The sequence below is a fragment of the Panthera uncia genome, chromosome C2 (genome assembly GCF_023721935.1).
Source record: "Panthera uncia isolate 11264 chromosome C2, Puncia_PCG_1.0, whole genome shotgun sequence".
NCBI classification, from domain to species: Eukaryota; Metazoa; Chordata; class Mammalia; order Carnivora; family Felidae; genus Panthera; species Panthera uncia.
The window spans coordinates 119470560-119486090 of NC_064810.1; the positions used below are offsets into that span (position 1 = coordinate 119470560).

General features: G+C 44.1%; 1 protein-coding gene across 5 annotated transcripts in view; it reads right to left on the reverse strand.

Moving 5' to 3' along the window:
- The window catches only part of ZBTB38 (zinc finger and BTB domain containing 38), a 141871-nt gene that overhangs the window by 70701 nt on the left and 55639 nt on the right, over positions 1-15531 (reverse strand). For all 5 annotated transcript variants that reach the window (XR_007457550.1, XR_007457549.1, XM_049629750.1 and 2 more), the window contains exons 3-4: positions 11146-11332; positions 9912-9984 (exon numbers count right to left, since the gene is read on the reverse strand). The gene's annotated coding sequence lies outside the window, so the exon portion shown is untranslated. The remainder of the gene's footprint in view (positions 1-9911; positions 9985-11145; positions 11333-15531) is intronic.

Sequence of the window (15531 nt, forward strand, 5' to 3'; positions counted from 1 at the left end):
CACCTATGTCCCTCTCACCATGGTCCCTGGAGATGAATCTCCATAATAACACACGGCAGGAAGTTGGGGGCTGAGGCTCATCCTAAGGGACAGTGGCTTATGCCTGAGTGTATTGTCATATCTGGACAGGATGCCACATAATCCGTCCCATATGCTCAGCTTCAATCTTAGGTGATGTTGGGGACCCCTCAGCAAAGCAAGGGAGTAAATAATGCTAGCATTTCATTAAGATGGGGACCTGAAGGTAGTGAGCTCAGCAAGTACCCCTTGACCTAAATGCCCATGGCCTTGTGCAATTCCATTCTGTAAACCCAAGCAGCTCATGAGAAGTTTACTTTCAAAACTGCCTTTCCAGGGCCAAATCTGGCAAAAAGGTGTTTGACAGAGGCATACATCTTCAAAGGGAAGACGGCCATCTCACGCTGCAGCATTCAGCTGTGGCACAAGGCTCAGAGAGAGCAGTGTAGCTATAAGAAAGCCCTCAGCTGAATGAGATTGAAAGGGGGCAAAGAAGGGTTAATCTCCTTCCATTAGAGGAGGGCCCATTTGGTGAAGGTGAAGAGAATAATCTGTATGAAGAGCAGAGAAGACAAAGAGCCATTCCAGAAAAGAAATCACCGTGCAGGGGCAAGAAGGATGATTTGTCCTAGATTTTCATCGTGAGACCATTTCTTAGATCTCTGAGTCTTTACCTCGCTTTGAAGTTACAAGTCTCAGGGAGGGGAAAGGGGGCATATTCACACTCTCCGTGCTGGAATACTTGAGCTTTATTCCATCTGAGATGGGCTGTCTCTGAAAAGCAGAGGGCGAGGCCTTAGAAGGCTACCCGTAAATCAGAAAGTGGCAAAATAAACAATAGGAGTTGTTCGTAAAAGAGAGGCCAGTGGCTGAATCCCCCTTTTCTGGGGTGGGGAACACCCTCCCCCCTTTTTTTTAGCTTCAAAAGAGTTTTTAGAAATTGCTTTTAACAACATTTTTGGAAATAGATTAAGAATCACAAAACATGGAAAAAATAGTAGAGTAACTAAATAACTTCATCTGGCTTCCCCCAATGATAATATCATCCACTAGCCTAGCACACTGTCTAAACCAAGAAGCTGACATTGGTATAATACTATTGACTCAGGCAAGGACCTTATTTGGATTTCACCAGTTTTTGTATGGGTGTGTGTGTGTGTGTATGTGTGCGTGTGTGTTTCTATGAAATTTTATCACATGTTATTGATTGGAATAGCCATCATCACAACCAAGATACAGAACTATTCCATCACCACAAAAAAAAACCTCCCCCCCAAAAAAACAACCCGTGCTAACCTTCTTAGAATCACACTTTCTTAGGTCATTAAGTCATTTATGCTTTCTTCCAACCTCTGGCACTGATCTATTCTCAATCACTACAATTTTGTCTCTTTGAGTTTGTTATAAATGGAGTCATATAGTATATAACCCTTTGAGATTGGCATTCTTTAACCCAGCATAATGCCCTTAGATCCATTTAAGTTGTATGTAAAGAGTGTGTGCCTTTCCATTGCTGAATAGTTTTCCATGGTATGGATGTACCACGGTTTTGTTATCCATTTTCCCCTTGAAGGACGTCTGGCTGGTTTCCTGTTTTAAGCTATTAGAAATAAAACTGCCATGAATATTGATATACAGTCTTTTGTGCTAGCATAAGTTTTCATTTCTCTTGTATAAACACTCAGGAGTGGGACTGTATGATATATGTATGTTTAACTTTATTGGAAACTGTTTTCCGGAGTGGCTATACCATTTATGGTCCGACCAGAGGTGCAAAAGCCATCCAATTTCTTCACCTCCTTGTCAATTTTTGGGAACATCAGAATTTGTTATTTTAGGCATTCTGATAGACGTGTAGGGATTCTTTCTGCTGGTCCAGTCAAGATGGCAGTCAATTGGGGGGTGTCTTCAGAGCTTGGGTGCGTTGCCTTCTGATATCTCTCACTGTTCCAGATTTCATAATACTTGTCTACATAGCAGTTTGAGCTGTCTGGCATTTCAGTGATGGAAAATGGGGCTCTTGATATGTGGTGAGTCTTTAGGTTTGACCAGTTGCTCCTGACTACAATAGTAGGACATCACAGTCTGGGGATGCTGGGCTTCTTTGAGGCAGTACATCTTGGCCCAACAGGTAGACTTGATACCAATGACACTCTCCCAAGAGGTGATACAAAAGCCACGATATGGCAGCCGTGGAGCAGAGACAGAATTTGCTTGGACCAGGGTCGTCCAGCAGCTTTGGCCAGAGACTGTGTGAATGCTTTTTATTCTTAAAGTCAGCTACTCATTAGCAAGGTGTGTGGGGAGTAGACATGGAGTCAGCACAGACAGGGAAGAATGGGATCACCAGCAGCACTCGTCAGATCACAGACCCCACTGAACACTTTCTGCCCTTGGACTTCCTACTCTGTTGATAATCTCAGATTTGCCAGCAGCATGTGGGCACATTGTCTGGATGTCACAGAACTCCAACATCTATCTCCTGGGGGTTAGATCTAGAGGTACTGCTGTCACTACCACATGGACCTTCTTGGCCAAGGGATCCAGGTCTTGCCAGTAATTAGAACTCTATTTGGGCCTCCTGGGTGGCTCAGTCGGTTAAGTGTCCGACTTCAGCTCAGGTCACGATCTCGCAGTCCGTGAGTTCAAGCCCCGCGTCGGGCTCTGGGCTGATGGCTCAGAGCCTGGAGCCTGCTTCCAATTCTGTGTCTCCCTCTCTCTCTGCCCCTCCCCTGTTCATGCTCTGTCTCTCTCTGTCTCAAAAATAAATAAAAATGTTTAAAAAAAAAAAAAAAAGAACTCCATGTAAGCATCAGAAGGTGCTTCAGCCAAAGAAGTTGTAAAGGATGCCAGGGAGATGGGCTTTGCATAGAGCCAACATCATAGTGATGACAACTGCTCCAGCCATGTCTGGGAAGTCACCTTCCATCTGTTGTACCCCTGAGTGAAGGGAGGTTGTAGAACTTCCTGGAATCCATACCCATCATCTACAAGTTTGGACCAGAAGGCCAAGAATGAGAAGAGCAGTGATGCTATGTGGGAACAGCCAAGAGACCATGAAGACCCTTCACAGAAGCAGTAAAGCTTAGTGATCAGAGGCAAACTCCCTGGTGCCTCTGCGTTCTGGCTCTTGCACTTCACCTGGTGCAGTCACAGGCGGAAGATGTGGACTTGGCTGTGGAGGAATCTAAATAGTGATTTATAGAACCTAAACATGAACTAGGGACCATCTGGAACTCAGCTGTTTGTGGAGGCTGAGCATGAAAGCAAATGATATGATGGTGACTCCCCCAGAAGCTGGGGTGGTAGAATGAGAAAGGTCGGCCATATGCCATCAGGTGACCAATAGGCATGGTCTGATGGGCTTGAGCAGGGTTATGCAGCAGGATGGATGCTCACACCTCCTTAGAAGGTGGTAAAAAATTTTTTTTAATTTGGTTGTTGTTTGTTTACTATGTTTTCTGCTCTAACAGAGAATTTCCCAGATTTCCCAATTTCAGGAGCCTCTTCTCTGACCCACTGCCCCTCCTTCGGCCAGGTGCTACTACTCACCTGCTGTCAGAAGGCAGCCTGGTGCACAGCACCTCTCAGATTTAAAACGGCAGGCACAGCTATGGACAGGTACCTCCCCAGACAGTGAAGTTATGTGATGGGACTCCATCCTTGAGAATGAGTCACACAGCTCCCCTCTAGCTCTGGCTTTGTCTTCTTTTGCAGTTAAGATCTGACTACAATATGAGTCTCTGCTCTTTTGCATTTCTGACTCTGGGCCCGGCCTCCTCTTCTGCTCTTGTGCGTGGCTCTGAGTGGCTGCCCCTGTCCTCTTCGGTCCAGGTTCGATGTTACCACTTCAGGGCTTAGGGCACACAGTGGCCTGGTCTCATTAGGTGACCAAGGTGGGCCCTTGGGCCCCTCACAGGGTCTGGGCTGCCCATACAGGTCCTGAGATATGGCCCTGCCTATAAGAAGGCAGATCAAAGTTTCCTGGTTGAGGCAGAGTCTCTCACATGAGCTGTCTATCTTCTCACTGGGGCCTTGTCTCTGCTACCCTGAGGTTGGGGAGATCTAGGCCCTGCTTCTACCCAAGTCCTTGTTTTACTGCTGCCACTGAATCTCTGGCTAACCCCCTGGAAGTAAATCATTCTGGGTCTCAATTATCTCATATTTACAGTAAGGTTTCCCGATTCTCTAGCTGAAAGTCTTTCAACTATACCATACCACAATTAAGAAAAAATCTAAACTTCAGAGGCCAAAAAAGGAGCCTTTAAGTTAAATTCTGGTTTAGATATACTATCTCAAGGCTCTCTGTTTTCTAATAAGTGTTTGCTGAAATGAATGTTTATTGAATTGAATGCAGCATATCAAGAGGCTTTAACGTGTATAAGGATTAGGAGGGTGTATTGAAAAGCATATTCCTAGGCCCCGTCCTTAGAGCTTCTGATGCCACTCGGGCCTAGGAGCATGCATTTTAACATGAGAAACTGAAGGGGACTTAGGTTTTGAAATAGACACTGGTGACTTTCTGGAGGCTAATTTACTGATGTGCATTAGGAAATTTAGAAACAGGTCATTTGACCTACTGATTCAATTCTAGGAATTTTCCCTAAGATGTCCACAAAAATTCATCCACAAGAATGTTTACAGATTGATAATAGCAGAGCATTACAGCCAATCAAAATGCCCATCAAAGGGGTGACTGGGTGACTCAGTCGGTTAAGCGTCGGACTTCGGCTCAGGTCATGATCTCCCGGTTCAGTTTGTGGGCTTGAGTCCCGCATCTGGCTCTGTGCTGACAACTCAGAGCCTGGAGCCTGCTTCAGATTCTGTGTCTCCCTCTCTCTCTGCCCCTCCCCCATTCAGGCTCTGTCTCTCTCAAAAATAAGCATTTAAAAAAAAATGCCCATCAAAAAACCCCAAAAAGGATAAATTAAGACATATCAATGCAAGGGAAACACAGACGTTAAAAATCAAAATTTCAGGGGTATGTGGGTGGCTCAGTTGGTTGAGCGTCCAACTTTGGCTCAGGTCACAATCTCACGGTTTGTGAGTTCAAGCCCCACTTTGGGCTAGCTGCTGACAGCTTGTCAGCAAAGAGCCTGTCAGGAAACACTGCCTCAGATCCTCTGTCTCCCTCTGTCTGCCTCTCCCTCTCTTGTGCTCCCGCTCTCTCTCTCTCAAAAATAAATAAATAAATAAATAAATAACATAACATAACATAACATAAAAAAAAAAAAATCAAATTTTCACAGGCCATTTAGTGACTTGGAGAAATACTTACAACATAATGGAAGTGAGGTAAGAAAAAACATAAAATACCATGTCAAATAATTTCTATATGTGAAAAACTGGAAACAAATACATCAAAATGGTAATACAGAATTGTTGCTTGTTTGTTGTATTACTGGAAGCTGTTGTTTTCTCCTTGATATTTTTCTGTATTTTCTATTTTTTGTATAGTAACTAGTTCTGACTCTTTTTATCTGAAAAACAATGATAAGTATTTTAAAAGAAACAAAAAGGAATTCACCTCATGTAGGGTGAAAACGGAGGGAAGAGACTCCTCTTAGGAGTCCAGCCCAACCATGGCCTGGCTGCAGTAGAAGGACTCAGACTCTGGCTGGTGCTTGGGGTAGATTTCAAGCTACATTCTCTTTTGTGAAGTACCTTGGAATAGTTGATGCCAAGGAATTTGGATCAATGAGAAAATCCTTTCACTAGATACTGCTTTCCCCGCTACATTCCAAGATAACAGATGACAGGATCTGGGACATGGAGGGGAGTTCACAGTTTAAATGATACCTTCTTTACTGCTCTTGGGTTGAACTCATGCTTGTTGACTCTGTATAATCCCCTGCCCCATTAACACCAAACAGACAGACTGCACTCAAGCTTAGGGGCTTTGGGACAGGCGATGGACTCCTTCTCATTTGGGAGACACCACCCGACGTCAGTGCTTCTGTGGAGTGGTTTCAAAGCCTCCTGTGGTCAATGCACTGGGAGCCCCCTAAAATGCCAGGAAACACCATTTTTGTTTTTGGTTTTTTGGTTTTTTTTTTTGGCAGAGAGATAGCTCAAATCCATCCTGTGTCACAGATTTCAGTACCCCCCCCCCCCCCCCCCCCCACCCGGGTCAAACCTCTCTCTGAGTAACATTACAAGCCTCTTGGTTAGGCTTCTGGCCTATAGTCAAACCTTTCCGAATGACCTTGAAAATTTTATCCCACATGCTGTGGCTAGCTAGTGAGTGGTGCTAAGGATCTCAGATGAAAGTCAATTGAGAAAAACCAAAAAATGTTAAATGATGATACTTACAATATTAATACCAACAGTAAAAGTCAAAACACCAATGCTAACCATTATTATAATTATTTTCATCAGTATCTTGACTTGCTATACATTGTTCTAAGTTGCCCAAACCATTTTCCCCCCCAAACCATTTCACATATTTTACTTTATTTATTCTGACAGAATCTCAGTTTTACATCCTTTAAAAATACCATTTTGGAGGCGGGAGGAAGCTTTCAAGTTCTGATGAAAAGCAGAGGCTTCTTGAGTTAAAAACAAAACCGTGAAGTCTTCAAGTGTGGTGTTTTCCAACTTCGTTCTTGACAAGAAATCGGGGGATTTCAGCATGAGCAATTACAAAGCCCTATTACCATGAATTCTTAGCTTTGGTGAATATGACGTGGCCTTATTGCAAAATCCTCTAAGTAGAGTAAAAGAACATTCATAAATGCCGACCCAGTGTAAGAAGAGGGCTTGTATTTCTGTGCTATGAAAACTATAAAACCTCTGGCATTAAAAATAACCAACTGAGGGGTACCTGGGTGGCTCAATTGGTTGTCTGACTTCCACTCGGGTCATGATCTCACGGATCGAGCCCCACCACATCAGCCTCTCTACTATCGGCACAAAGCCCACTTCGGATGCTCTGTTCCCCCCCCCACCCCCCTGCCCCTTCCCCCTCTCACGCAGGCACATGCTCTCTCTCTGCCAAAAATAAACATTTAAAAATAAATAAATAGGGGCACCTGGGTGGCTCAGTCAGTTAAGCATCCCACTTCAACTCAGGTCATGATCTCACGGTTTGGTTCCTGAGTTCAAACCCCGGGTCAGGCTCTGTGCCTACAGCTCAGAGCCTGGAGCCTGCTTCATTTCTGTGTCTCCCTCTCTCCCTGCCCCTCCCCCACTCACACTCTGTCTCTCTCTCTCAAAAATATATAAGCATTAAAAATTAAAAAAATAAAACAAAAATAGAGTTAAAAAATAAAAATAATAAAAATAATCAACTGGTCTAGGCACTATCTATGTCAGCCTGCTGTGCACGTCCATGCCTGCTTATCACAGATTAATTGGTCCAGGCTAAGCTCTTTAGGTGACCTAAGCTCTGAAAAGACTATGGTGCCCCAAATTTTAATTATACCCCTCACGTGGAATAAACAGTTTTTTAAATAAGAAAATATAAAATTAAAGAAAAGTCTAATTTTTCCCATGATGTCTACTTTGACACCTTTTTGAAAATGTTGAAGATCAAAATATTTACCAAGTGTATACCTTGTCACCCCTGCCGTGTTGGTGTGTTTGTGAGGTCACTCAGCGTGCTGTAACAACACTGTGGAGGGGTCACACTGACAGTACTGATATTCTGATATGGCGATTACACACCCCTCCCTTTCATGCTATCAATACAGGTAGACAGGAGTAATCAGGAGATTGACCCCAGCCCACCCCCTCCACACATACACTCATATGTCACTTCCTACATACTTAGTGTTCTGAGAAGTCACTACCACATGGCGGTTGAAATTTATCAACTGGGACAGCTGAGTCTCCCAAGTAAATGGACCGTGACATCTTTCCTTCTTGAATGGCCTTTGGCCTTGCCCTTCCTGGCTGACTCCATTAGACAGGGGTTTCCAGCAACAGATCATCCCCACCTGGCTCTAGCTTTTGAAACCTAGCATTTGTTCTCAACTTACTCCTTTGGCTGCACCCTTCTAAGCAGGCCCATTCAACTTGGTCTTATCTTTAGCTTCCTCCACCAGCCCAGCCAGCTTTCAGTTCAGTAGATACTTCCAGGACAAACCCAAGGCACAGCAAATTAACTCTGAGAGACTGAAGCATTTTTGCAACAATTCAACTTACTTTACTCCACTTCTCCTTAGACCATTCCTGATGTGAGAGCACTGGGCAGCGGTAGAGGTGAGGCAGCAGTGATAGGAGACTAGGCCAGGCACCAGTCTCCATGAGAGCCCTAGAGGCTGTGTCAAACTGGCCAGTAGCTGCCTTCCCACACAATGGACAATGTGTGCTCTTCAGGGTGTGGGTGTGGGCCTCAGAAATGTCAAGTCCAGGGGCAAAATACAATCAGAAACCAGGGTATCTAGCCAGATATTGACAACAGAACTACAGAACTATTTCAGGCAAAGACTCAGGCAAAGTCCATTTTTAGTATATGCGCTGCTGAAGCAAGCATGTGAAGTCCGTTTTTACTGGAGGTCTTTATGCTGCCTTTGGGGCATCATAAGGTACCCACCATATGGTTTCTGATATTTACCAGCAGGGGAATTCTGCACTAAGACCAACAATGGTGAAACAGCTACATAAAACATAAAATTAGCTCAGAGTTCCCTAAACAGGGATTACACCCTTACCACTCATTATTTCAGTACATGTTTTTAAACTTTCCCTGAAAAGAAAAAACTAGAATTATGTATCAAATCCTTAGGGTTGCACTAATCTCTCCAGCCTGAGCCTTTTAAATCTATTTTTAAATGTTTCTCTAATAACTTGGTTTGAAGATCTCATTTCAGTCAGGGATCCTACCCCTTACCCCGATCACACACCTAAGATTAAAACACTTGCCAAGATCTGGAGTAGATCAGGCAGGATAGCTTCCCAAAGTTCCCAGAAGCAGACAGAACCATGAGCTAAAGAAACCACGAGCTTTCCAATAGACTACTGGGGCTCAAAGTTGGGGGAACAGAATTCTGTTGGACAATTCCAACTAGCATGACTACACCCAGAAGCAGGAAACAATGCCAGAATGATCCTAGACCAAGAGGATCCTGGAGGGGAAAATAAGGGAAAGAATGTCCTTCCTCATGTACTGGTCACTGGCAGCATGGTAGTGCTCATAGAAAGGCTCAGGGTTGGAAAGAACAGAGGCATCTTGAAAAATCTCACCCACTGCCCCTTGCCCATATGGCTAGATTTTACCTAAGAGAGTCAGTCAGGGAATACTAAATACCTGATAATTTTTTGCTTCTCCCACTAATTCATTCTGCTATCTTATCCTTGAGCATCTCTAAGCTCTTTATTATGCTGTGCCAGAGAGGAAAACCTCTTATCCAGAAACTCTCTAGACCATTGCTGGGAAGTGGCTGCCTCCCTGGGAACTACATTTCCCAGATCCCTTTGCAGTTAGCCATGGTCATGTGACTGAGTTTTAGTCAACCAAATGTGAATAGAAGTGTTGTACATCCCTTCTAGGCATGGTCTGTGAAAACCTCCCCTGTGCTCTTATTCACACTCTTCTTCTCTTTCACTGGGGAGTGGAGACAGTCCTGATGGCCTTGAAAATCACATGCTGCAGAAGGTGGAGACTCTTTCCATCTGTATCTCTGAATGCATGTGTGAAAGAGAGTTGCCCCACTATACTGTCACGTGAGCAAGAAATAAACTTCTGTTGTGTTTAAGCCATTATACATTTTTCAGTCTACTATAGCAATTAGCATATCCTAACACTTACATGTCCTTTTTGATGTAGTTGTTTTTGTGTGTGTGCGGAAGTTCCCATGCCTTCTCCCCTTTCCTTAAATTTTACTATAAACCAAGAGAACAGAATTAGTGAATTTAAATTTAAGCAGCCATTAGGGACAAATGACACTCACCAAATTAGTGGTCACAGCATTCAGATCTTACAGCCAGAAGAACAGTAATTTAGCAGAATCTCACATCGACAACCTGATGCATTAAATTAAAACAAAAAGTAAACGTAAGATGTACAAAATGAATATATTAGAATTACAAAACAAATACAGGGTTGCTTTCCAAGAGTGTTGTCAGACTACAAAGGAATTTGCCACTGTTTTCCAGTGAATGACAAGCTTCTCCGTTGCCTTTAAAATAAGATTTATTTTTTTAATACACCCCCCTCTAATCATTATAAAACAGAATTTATAAAGAAAAATTCTACTCTGCTAAGTAAGCTATTCAAAGACTAAATGCTGACTCAGGGGATGACACTGGAGGCTAGGAGCACTGGGTATGATTTCTATGCCTATGTGCTCTGCAGTTCTTATGTACACATTTAAACTTCTCTCTCAGGAACTTAACTTTCTTGGTTAGGAACTTCCAGAGCTCGTAAAATTATAGGCTATGCAAAGACTTAAGTTTTTTAGGTGACATTAAAACAGATATCAGAGATACACTAGATCTGTCTTTGTGTTTAGTATCATTCCAGATGCAATAGCCCAAGCAGGAATTAAAATAAGCACTCTATAAACACGGTGATGAAACAATGGAGGTGCGCGCACCAAAACAATCAGAAGCAACCAGAAACACGCTCTGTGAAGGCGGCAGGTTGTGGATGTTTTCTTATGAGACCTGCCATCTTTTACCAGGTTAAGTGCAAAACTACAAGTGGACGACATAGGGGACGTATTTGCCTAGAACAGGCTTTCTTTTTATGTCTGATTACTCGGTTTAAGATCCAGGAAGCAAAGAGTTCAGAACTCTGAACAAACATTCTGGCAGTCCAAAACAGAGCACCAGGGCTCCGGGAGGAGGAAGAGGAGACAAAACAAGAAGGTTGACCGGGGAAGGCACGACTTGAGCCATTTCCCCCAGGGTTTCAGCCTATGTGTATGTATATATATATATATATATATTTTTTTTTTTTTTTTTTTTTTTTTTTTTTGAGAGGAAATACATTCTTGTCTGGTCCTGTGAAAAGAGAGAGATCAGATAAAATCGCTTTGGTGCTATATTTGGAGGGCCTCCCAAATGTAGTCCCACCACCTCCCTCTGGGCTGCGGCCTGCCAACCCGCAGGTGTCAGGAAACAAGATGGCGCCACACAGTGTAGGGTGCTGAGTGAGAGGGGCAGGGGTGGGCCTTCACTTACTCGGAGATGCTGGCTCCTCTGAAACCCAAACGCTGCCAACTCCCTGGGCTCAGGAGTTAAAACCGCTTTCTTGCTCTGGGTTCTTCACTTCTTGTTGAGATCAGCTCCACATATTTTTCTGATGATGTCACCCATTCTGACTTCCTACATTTTGAAAGTTGATCTACAAGCAAAACCTTCCATAAGGCTAAAAAAAAAAAAAGAAAAGAAAAAGAAGACGAAAAGAAAGGTGTGTTGTGAGGAGATGGAGAGGAGGAGGAGAGAGGCAGTTGCCTCCTTATTTTGAGATTTGCTGCAGCTGCAAGTGCCACTCCCCAGCCAGTTTCCTGGCTGCAGAGGGAGGCCAGTGGCCGGGCGTGGGTGACGTCAGGGCCAGGCCTGAGTCATCGCCAGCGGCCTGGCTGCCCTGCCACTCGGAAGGGGACAAAAGGAACCTTTGATGTCCAGAGGCCCTCCTCTCGGCACACTCGCCTGTACAGAGCAGCAAGCCAGGAGAACATTCCTGCTGTCTCTCCACCCCCAGCCGCCCTTCCTACTTCCGGAACAGTCCCAGGCAGATTCAACAAGGCCTCCCCCAAGGGACGTCACCCTCCTGCATGACAGAGGCATGGCCACTCTCTGTCAAAGAGAGAAGCAGAAGAGGGCGTTTCTCTGGGGATTTCTTACCTCTCCCTCTGGCATTCCCCCTTTTCCTTGTGGTGCTGTGTTAACCAGAGAGTCGAGACGGTATTAAAAGACATATGAAGAGATGGAAGGTGCTCTTGTCACATTCCCTAGACAGTATCTGGTGGTCAGTGCCTTTATGCCATGGCCCTGGACCTCAGCTCCTTGTCTCTGAGTGCCAGTGTGAGCCTGCACCTCCTGGATTTAAGAGAGGACCATTCTTTAAAAGGGTTTTTATATCCCAGTGCTGGCATGGGACTCAGTAAATATATGGTGAATGAATGAATTTTGATACATTTAGATGATAATTCTTTTTAAAATTTTTGAGAGAGAGAGAGAGCACGTGCACATGTATGAGCGGGGAGGGGATAGGGAGGGGGCAGAGGGAGAGCAGGGGAGAGAATCCCAAGCAGCCTCCATGCTGTCAGCGTGGAGCCTGACTTGGGGCTTGATCTCATGAACCATGAGACCGTGACCTGAGCCAAAATCAAGAGTCGGATACTTAACTGAATGAGCCACCCAGGTGCCCCTAGATGATAATTTTAGAATAAAATAGCAGAAAACATATACTGAATACTTGCACTGAATGTTCAAGCCTCTGTGCTAAGTGCTTTACAAAGATGATTTCATTTATTGTTATCATCATGACAAAGCTATGAGGTTAGGTACTATTATTCTTCCCTATTCTATTGATGGGAAAATGATGCTCAGAGAGATTAAGAGACTTCTCTAAAGTCTCACACTAGTTAATGGCAGAGCCTGGATCATCTGATCTCAAATCCTGTGTTCTGAATCACCATGCTGAGTGGCTGAAGTGAATGTGTGAACAATGACCAAGGGCAGCCTGTTCAGGTGAGCAAAGGGTAATGATGGGGCTTGAAACCATTCCACAAGGAAGTAGTGGAATTAGGGATGGTCTGTCTAGGGAAGTAGGCCTCATGTCCTCTCAATGGGTCAACACAAGGTCTGGGATAGCCAGAGTGGTCAGGAAGGCAGGTTCATTGTCAGGTCCCAGTGGGAGTAAGAAGCTAGGATGGGGAGACAAAGTCAGGGATGTCTGGCGGCGTGTGGTGGATGCAGGGTGTGGGAGAACCGTGCACTGGGTATCTCAGAGGGGCTGAGGCCCAGTATTGTCTTTGTTGCCTCCTGGACTCATGGGGATACGTGGGGGGTCAGTGCAGCTAAAGGCACTGCTTGTCTGGGACAGGCAAGGAGACTAGAGCGAAGAAAAACAAGATAGCTCTCAAAGACTCCAAGGCCTAGAGAAGGAGTTAGAACAAAGGCGTGTTTCAAGTACAAGGCGGGGCTGGAGGTGACAGGGACAGAGCTGGACCTGACAGGGGCAGTGACTGCCCTTAGCACTGCTCTACCAGGAATCAGCTGCCTTTCTGAGACAGAGTGCGAGTCCTATCAGTGGCTGTGTTCAAGCCAAGGTGAGGTGGGTTGGCCAGAGGAGAACATCTGCTTATGGGGGTATCTGGGCCCAGGATAAAGATGACCTTGGAGGTACCTTCTCCTTCTGGGCTTTATGATTGTGGTTTGTACTTTTCCATGGTTCTCCTAGAGTAAATGTCACATTCCAAGAGGAAGACAAATGCCAGGAATTTCCAGCCCCTTGCAGAATAGGGAGGGAGATGTCAGTGGCCTCCTCAATAATGCCACTCCATGGCTTTCCTCCCCACTGTGGTTATGAGACCCCTCTCCCTGGCTCAGGAGATCGATGCCTCTGGTAGCTGGGGACCTAGTGTTGCCACCTTGTTCCTGGGAGTTCTGCCAGTTGCCACTCTGAGGAATTAAACTTGTGCTGTGGGTTCTGACTCCCCAAGCAGGTGGAATTAGCAAAGGTGAATTTTGGAAGAGAGGAAGCCACATGCTTTTAATTAAGGGAGCAGCAACAACTGATCAGGGTCATTGTCAACATCCACACAGAGCCTGACCTTGGGCTGAGGAGAGCACTTTAAGTTCCAGGCATTTTTGGCAGAAGGCTTGGGGTTTGTTTTTTTTTTCCCCTTGGTTCTCTGTAGAAAATGCCTTTTGGGCATCTCCCCACTCTGCTTCCCCAAAGGCTTGGTGGCCTTGCTTGCTTCACAAACACAGGTGTTTATTTCTCTAATAAGACAAAGAGAGGCTTATTATTTTTTCATTCTACCTTGTGGGGCCAGGATAATGTGAAGACAAAAGGAAAAAAAGGGGAAATGATGAGTAAGCTTCAGTGAGATACAAAGCCTGGCACTGTGTGTTCTGGGATTGATCCTAATAGGATAAAATCAGAATTGGGCAAAACATCTACTGGGGGACCCAGAGAAGTAAGTACAGTGACACCCCCTAACCTCTACCCCATCTAGAGAATCCTTTGTTACAACAAATGCAGCTATATACTGGTAATCAAAAAATACATCAATAAAACCTTTACAGGTTCAAGAAATTCCTCAAAGACTTTTCTGTACTTGCTGCCTCCAATTTTTTTCATCTCATGCACTTTTTAAAAACACAATTTATTAAGATATAATTTACATACCATAAGGTTAACCCACTTAAAGTGTACAAGTCAATGGATTTTAGTATATTTACAGAATTGTGTGACCTGTAATCTAATTTTAGAAGCTTTTTTATCACCCCAGAAAGAAACTACATGCCCATTAGTAGTCACTCTCACTCACGCCACCCCTCACCCCCCTGTCCTAGGGAAACATTAACCTTCTCTCTGTCTCTATAGATTTGCATCTTCCGGACATTTCATATAAATGGGATCATATAGTATGTGGCCTTTTGTGTCTGGCTTCTTTCACTTAGCATAATATTTTCACAATTCATCCATGTTGTAGAATATATCCGTACTTCATTCCCCTTTTTCAGTTTGTTTGTTTATTTATTTTAACTTTTTTTTTAGTAAGCTCTAGACCTAGCATGGGGCTGGGAACCATGACCCCAAGATCAAGGGCTGCATGTTCCACCAACCGAGCCAGCCAGGCACCCCTGTACTCCATTCCTTTTTAGGCCCAAATAATATCCCATTGTGTGGATGTGCCACATTTTGTTCATCCATACATCAGATGATGGACATTTGAGTTGTTTCCATTTTTGACTGTTGTGAATAATGTTTCCATGAATATTCCAGTACAAGCTTTTGTGTGGACGTATGTTTTCATGTCTCTTGGGTGGATACCAAGGAGTAGAAGTGCTGGGCTGCGTTGTAAGGTGACTTGATGTTTGACATTTTAGTACATGGGCTGCGAAGCGAGCATCCTGTTTAACATCTTGAGGAGCTGTCAGACTGTTTTCCAAAGTGCGCCATTTTACATTCCCACCAGCCATGTGTGAGAGTTTTGATTTCAGCGCATCCTCACAACACAATTCTTGTCTATCTTTTTGATTCTAGCCATCCCAGTGGTTTTGATGTGCTATCTCATTGTGCTTGTGATTTACATCCCCCTAATGACTAATGATGTTGAGCATCTTTTCATGGGCTTACTGGTCATTTGCATGTCTTCTCTGGAGAACTGTTTGTTCAAATCCTTTGTCCATTTTTAAATTGGATTATTTGTCTTTATACATTCTGGATACAAATCCCGTATCAGAAATATGCTTTATAAATATTATCGCCCTGTCTGTGGGTTGTCATTTCACTTTATTTATGATATTCTTCGAAGGAGAAACGTTTTTAATATTGATGAATTCCCTTTATGAATCTTCTGTTATATCACTTGTGCTTTTTGGTGTCAA